The sequence below is a fragment of the Palaemon carinicauda genome, chromosome 23 (assembly GCF_036898095.1).
Source record: "Palaemon carinicauda isolate YSFRI2023 chromosome 23, ASM3689809v2, whole genome shotgun sequence".
In the NCBI taxonomy this organism is placed as follows: Eukaryota; Metazoa; Arthropoda; class Malacostraca; order Decapoda; family Palaemonidae; genus Palaemon; species Palaemon carinicauda.
Window position 1 is genome coordinate 102,074,520 of NC_090747.1, and position 7,500 is coordinate 102,082,019.

General features: G+C 36.5%; 1 long non-coding RNA gene across 2 annotated transcripts in view; it reads right to left on the minus strand.

Annotated features, from left to right (window-relative positions):
- The window catches only part of LOC137617314 (uncharacterized), a 24,295-nt gene extending 21,307 nt beyond the window's left edge, over positions 1–2,988 (minus strand). Inside the window, exon 1 of one of the 2 annotated variants that reach the window (XR_011039613.1) lies at positions 2,741–2,856. This is a non-coding gene — a long non-coding RNA (uncharacterized lncRNA). Of the gene's footprint in view, positions 1–2,740 lie in introns of both variants that reach the window. The other variant, XR_011039611.1, reaches the window with a different exon arrangement.
- Positions 2,989–7,500: the final 4,512 nt, after the last annotated feature.

Genomic DNA, 7,500 nt, shown 5'->3' on the forward strand with positions numbered 1-7,500 from the left:
ACCTGTGGACCAGTATGTGGCAGCGTGAGGAACTTGATACCTGGTTATTTGATTTGAAGCCGTCGGACAGAGTATGATCTGCGAGTTGGAGTTCGGCAGCCTTTGGCCAGCATTGGCGTGTTTTCACCGTCGAGAGGACGACATGTCGAGTGTGACTTCATTGGGCAGCAGTATTAACTTTTTTTCGTCGTCGAGAGGACGACATGTCGAGTGTGAAATCACTGGGCAGCAGTATTAGCGTGTTTTCGTCGTCGAGAGGACGACATGTCGAGTATGACATCACTGGGCAGCAGTATTAGCGTGTTTTCATCGTCGAGAGGACGACATGTCGAGTATGACATCACTGGGCAGCAGTATTAGCGTGTTTTCGTCGTCGAGAGGACGACATGTCGAGTATGACATCACTGGCAGCAGTATTAGCGTGTTTTCGTCGTCGAGAGGACGACGTGTCGAGTTTGACATCACTGGGCAGCAGTATTAGCGTGTTTTCATCGTCGAGAGGACAACGTGTCGAGTGTGACCTCAATGGGCAGCAGCTTTGGCCGGAATTAGTGCGTTTTCGTCGTATGGTGGACTACGTCATGTGGAGTGTGGGTCCACTGGGCATCATTAGTGTATTTTTGTCAGCTGGGGAGCGACACTGTATGGAGGGCTAATCTCATTGGCAGCATGGAGCTGTATTAATGACCTTGTGTATAGGTTTGTCTGTTGTTGTGTCGTAAGCTGTAATCTCCTTAGGTGGAGTGTGACCTTTGAAGGTTGACCTATTGATGCCTTGTTCTGCCCAATTCTCTGAATTGTTCAGAGTCACACATTCAAGTAATTTAATATTTTACTGCTCTTGTAAGATGTTTCTCATTTTCATATTTTGAATGATTTAACTTTGTATTTATGTAATTATAATAAACTAGTTTAAGGTTACTTTATTTTGCTTTGGTTCCTCCCTCCGTTGCTAGTCTCTATATCTTCCAGTTTTTCCAGTCCCGAATGCCTTAAAACCTTAAGAACCTGATGAACCATCAAGTCGGTTCGTAACAATAATAATAATAATTATAATAATAACGGAACTTTCTATTCCCGGATTTTTTGTAAAGTGACAAATGTTCACACCCCCTCTCCTAGAAGAGACCTTGATTGGAAAGAAAATAGTTTCAAGTTGACATAATTTCTCGGAATAAATGGGATAAGCTATGGCAATAGAAAAACCTCTATATTATAAAGTTGGTATTTTACCCTTGAAGTATGAAGATAATTTTGCGGTTTTTAATCAGATAGTAGACAAAATACTTTTAAAATTTATTTTCTAGGGAGACATATAAAGAAAAATGGCATAACTTTCTTTATCATTCTATTAATTATTCCTAAATAATTATAAAAAAATTAAATTATCATTCTATGCTAAAAAGGCACCATAATGATATATAAGACAAGTATAAAGCTATGTGTGTTTGTAGAATACACAGTTTTACACACATCGTATATATCATTGTGGAACCATTTTAGTATAAGGAAGTATAGTATTGTACTTATTTGCACTATTATAAGCTCCACAAGGCACTAGAATTGTTGGGAGACCCAGGCCTATATGTCTGAGGACCATGAAGAGTGAAGTGGGTGATGATGAATGAAGAAGAATTGATTTAAGAGCTCAAGATAAGAGACGACTGGCGAAATTCTAACAGAGGCCCTTTGCGTCAATAGGCGTGGGAGGAGATGATGACGATGATGATGACCATTCTATACATCTCTTTTGAGATGAACTACTGAGGAATCATAAGTAACTAGCCTCCTGGCTCGTACAGTGGTAACGTGTTTGCCTAGCATTCACATGGCAGCAGATCGATCTCCGCCCGGGACCGTTAGTTTAAGCTGTTTACTGGGGAGGCCACTGCTGTGGTAGGGCACCACAGTTGGGGGCTAGGCTTGCCTGAATGACTTTCTAATGAGGATCTATTCTGATAGAATTGGATCTGAAACCAGACACCTTTAACCTTTAACCATCAATGAATAACACATACAAAACTATAACAAGTTGCCTGGTCAAGAAATTTGACAGAATGCGCGAAGGCGCAGGCAACCACCATTAGCAAACCCATTTCAAGTTGAGGACGCCTCGATTACTGTCTTGCAAGTTTCAATGGGAATGCGTGATTCACTTATAAACTTGCGGCAGAACCATGAGCCGATGGAGGAAGTTGGATGGAGAGCATTTGGTCCACACGGTCAAGACAGAGAGCCATTATAGCTCTCGTTGCTGGAGTTATTCTTTTGTGCACGTATAATCCTCTTTTCCAATCGCTTTTATTTTATATTATGAGGAACTATATGACCCCAAAAATTTGAGATTTTCCAACATGGTCCCTAAATTTCCTATCTAATGGCATCTATAAATTGTCATAATAACTTCAGTAAATAAAGCATTCAAGAAATTCTGTAATCCTCTCATTTTATATCATGAACTACATAACCCAAAGCACAAAGATTTTCCAACATGGTCCATAAATTTCCTATCTAATGGGATCTAAAAATTGTCATAACTTCAGTAGATAAAGCATTCGAGAAATTCTGAAATCCCCCCCACTCTCTCTCTCTCTCTCTCTCTCTCTCTCTCTCTCTCTCTCACGTATTTCGGCTTCTGTGCAGTATACAGTTTTCGAAAGTTGATTGAACGAAAGACTAATAATTTACAAATGGCAATCGGAGTATAACGAAAGGAAGCGATGGAATATAAGTTACATACCTTTTCTCCACAGATGATACGTCTGAAATAGACTAAACTCTTGCTGTACTCCCGCAAGGCTATTTCAAGACAGAGTAAAGACACCGACCAACAAAGCATCGGTGGTAAAGGTCTATTTGTTTACACGGATGCGTTCCTTTCGATCAAATCCGGTTGGTCGTGTTATGCCGACTACATAGAGGATCTGGACGTCTTAAACTACGAGAGCAGAGTCGTGCCGATGCACGATTGTACTAAGATTCATGGTGTTGATCTGTTATTATTTGAGACGAAAAAAAAAAGGTTTCTAAATAGTTTACTGTTCGTTTAAGTAAAATGAGACTAAATAGTTTGCTTTTTTAAGTAAAGAAGAATGAAATTAGAAAAAAAAACCGCTTTATTTCTTATGACTTAGATTCTTTATTAGAATGTCTTTTTTTTTTTTCAAAGGTATTATATCTACATTGCTTATTCTTTATAAATAAAAAGTATAATCCATAAGTATTTAACACATATTCAAAATTGTAACAGCAGAATTTTATAGACATTTGAACGAAAGAACCCTTTGGATGCCAGGTTAGTATAGAAATTCGATGAACGAGCAGATAATACTACGAACACGTAGCTTGTTTCACTTATGAAACTTAGTTTTTGGGGGTAAATTTTCTAACAGAGTGAGTGCCTCTTTGGCAGACAGGATTATGAAAAAAAAATTTGTGGTCTAACACCTCCTCAGTAGTACCAAAAAGTCCAACTTTCATTTAGGAACTTATCTAAAGCGCCGTCAATTAAGTTAAAAAAAGTCAAAATTTCATTAAAAAAAAAGGTCAGTATGAACATCATGATGTTGATGGTAATACGCAAAACTGTTCTCTAATTTTCTGACGATGTTTCCACTGGTGTAATGATAAAATTTACATGACGGGGTCTTTTTAAAATCACAAAACGTGGGATAAAGAAGAAAAACTAGATAATAAACACTCCTGGAAGTAGTAATATGATGAAAAATGCTTGTAAAAATTTCTATTTGTGTACCAGCATATATATATATATATATATATTAAGAATAACAAAATGGGTTCCTAGAGATTGCAAAATAAACAGGGGAAGGAAGAGAAGACGATAAATTGACGAACTAAGAAAATCTGCGGGTGTGGACTGGCATAGAATGTACATAAACGGATGCAAGTGAAAAGACATGTCTGGGGTCTTTCTTCTATAGTGGACTTATAACGGATGATATATATATATATATATATATACATACACACACATATATATATATTTATATATTTATATATATATATATATATATATATACATATATATGCGTGTTCATCTTCTCTGGCATCAGCTGGAAAATATCTTGTCAACAGAAAACGATGCATCGAAAAAAAATTAAGTTTATTCATTTTGCCCGATTGGATGACATCAGCAGTGAGGAACAGCGTATATTTGTGCACTGAATCTTCAGTCAAGTCTATTCTAATAAAAAAAAAATAATCAAGTAGAGAAGAAGAGGCAGACAGAAACCCAGGAAGGGTAAACGACAGTACTTTTTAATTCCATTAAACGGAAGAGCCCGTCAAAAATTGATATTCACCCTCGTGTTCGACTGCCCGCGCGCGCGCGTGCGTGTATATTTAATTGAAGCGAATGATCTACAACCAATGGAAAAAGCAATATGTATGCTATCGTTGCTTTTGAATAGAGCAACTGGGTTATTGAATAAGTTCCCAACAGCCGAGAGTCAAACTTTGTATCCAAGTTCATTGGGACTATATGAAGGTGAATACAAAACCAGTCAGAAATGGAGAAAAATCATGAACTTGTCTGATATATATTAAAACGTGTATTCATAGGTTTCTCCCTCTTTTCATGTATGTATAGGCTAGACACTTCTACAGTATATCTATACAAATCTATAAATAAACATACACACATACATTATACACATATATACTGTATATATATACATATATATATATTATACATATATGTTATATATATACATATATATAGATATATATTATATATATACATATATATTATATTTATATATTTATATACATACATATTATATTTATATATTTATATACATACATATATATTATATTTATATATTTATATACATTATATATATATATATATATATAACTGTATATATATATATATATATATATATATATGTTTTTTCAAAAAGGCCCATAAAAGAAACACAGGAAATATGAATAAATCACACTATATTTCGGTCAATAAACATCGACCCTCTTCAGGATGTAAAGTAAAAGTAAGGAATACAGTGCAGAGTGACGGTTTATATATGAAAGCAAAAGGGTGTGTTCAATTGTTCTATAGTTGTTATAATTGCTGGAAGGATTAGCCAAATTTAATTACATCCAGGTGCGTGTTCTTATTGTTGAGCCGCTTGGAGGAAGTCTTGACCTCTGATGCATGTCTGGTGGTCGGTCTCCGTGGATTATCTTCTTAATGATAGGGTTGAGAAGAGTATTGTCCACTGTGTCAGCTTTCCATTGGCCCCCAGATAGGTTTATTGTGTTTGATTGATTTATGATGGCTGATTCCAGGATTTTCCTTCTGTACGGACAGGTACTCTTAAAAAGCAAAGACGACTCACTCCAGTTAATCTGGTGCCCTAAATCCCTAAGGTGAATGAAAATCCCCGAGTTTTCATACCCATATCTAACAGATCTTTTGTGTTCGGATAATCTTTGAGATAGCGAACGGCCAGTTTGCCCAACGTACACTTTTTCACAGTCCCTACATGGTATTTTGTAAACGCCGGCTTCTATTTCTCTTTTATTTTGATAAACATTAATAAGGGCGCTTCCTATGGTCTTTGGATATGAAAAAACAAAGGGGAAAAAGATGGAAAATTAGTTTTTTTGGACATACTAATTATAAGGGAATCGACGGGGTATAATTTCACTGTGTATAGAAAACCAACTTTCTCTATTTCCTACATTCATTTCTTTAGTTATCACGACATTTCTGTAAAAATTGGAGTAGCTTGCAATCTATTTCTTAGAGGTTTGAGAATCTGTTCCCCAGCCTACCTAAATAAAGAATTTGAAATCATCCGTAAACAACTCGCCCAGCTATTCTACCCGACGTATGTCATAGAAAAGGCCATCAACAAAGCCAACACGATATATTATAAAGATCATGATGTTACTAACCAAAGAGATTTTAAAAATAAGATAAAACTCCCATATATAGAAGGTATTAAAAATATAACAAATCATATCAAAACTGATAACCCCTTTGTTTTTTCATATCCAAAGACCATAGGAAGCGCCCTTATTAATGTTTATCAAAATAAAAGAGAAATAGAAGCCGGCGTTTACAAAATACCATGTAGGGACTGTGAAAAAGTGTACGTTGGGCAAACTGGCCGTTCGCTATCTCAAAGATTATCCGAACACAAAAGATCTGTTAGATATGGGTATGAAAACTCGGGGATTTTCATTCACCTTAGGGATTTAGGGCACCAGATTAACTGGAGTGAGTCGTCTTTGCTTTTTAAGAGTACCTGTCCGTACAGAAGGAAAATCCTGGAATCAGCCATCATAAATCAATCAAACACAATAAACCTATCTGGGGGCCAATGGAAAGCTGACACAGTGGACAATACTCTTCTCAACCCTATCATTAAGAAGATAATCCACGGAGACCGACCACCAGACATGCATCAGAGGTCAAGACTTCCTCCAAGCGGCTCAACAATAAGAACACGCACCTGGATGTAATTAAATTTGGCTAATCCTTCCAGCAATTATAACAACTATAGAACAATTGAACACACCCTTTTGCTTTCATATATAAACCGTCACTCTGCACTGTATTCCTTACTTTTACTTTACATCCTGAAGAGGGTCGATGTTTATTGACCGAAATATAGTGTGATTTATTCATATTTCCTGTGTTTCTTTTATGGGCCTTTTTGAAAAAACATGTTAAACTGTTCGATTACAGTTATAAATAAGACATATATATATATATATATATATATATTGCATGTATGATAAAAAACCGACCACTTTGAATAAAATGTAATCGGTCAAATTGGAGCGACGTGACCGAATGGAAAACTGCTTGGCTCACGTTTGCTAGATCCATGGACCGTCCTTGGCTAATTGGCCATCAATTCCCAGTGTACCAATATATATTAAGAAGTAAAAAAAATATTCATTTGTAAATAGTAGAACCTCTAACAAGACCACAAAAAAGAAATGATGTATTATTAATTATTATTATTATTATCACTTGCTAAGCTACAACCCTAGTTGGAAAAGCAAGATGCTATAAGCCCTGGGGCCCCAACAGGGAAAATAGCCCAGTGAGGAAAGGAAACAAGTGAAAATAATATATTTTAAGAACAATGACATTTAAATAAATATTACCTATATAAACTATGAAAACTTTAACAAAACAAGAGGAAGAGAAACGAGATAGAATAGTGTGCTCGAGTGTACCCTCAAGCAAGAGAACTCTAACTCAAGAGAGTGGAAGACCATGGTACAGAGGCAATGGCACTACCCAAGACTAGAGAACAATGGTTTGATTTTGGAGTGTCCTTCTCCTAGAAGAGGTGGTAACAGATATAGATAAAGCGGATGACCTCGATTAGAAGAAAAAATGGAATTCTAAGAGGTCATATTGCCTTCTCAGTAGATCAGGGGAGGAGAGGTCGAGAGGAGGTGACCTTGGAAGAGGGGGGGGGGGGGACTCTGCGAGGGGGAGAAGAGAGGGAAAATGAA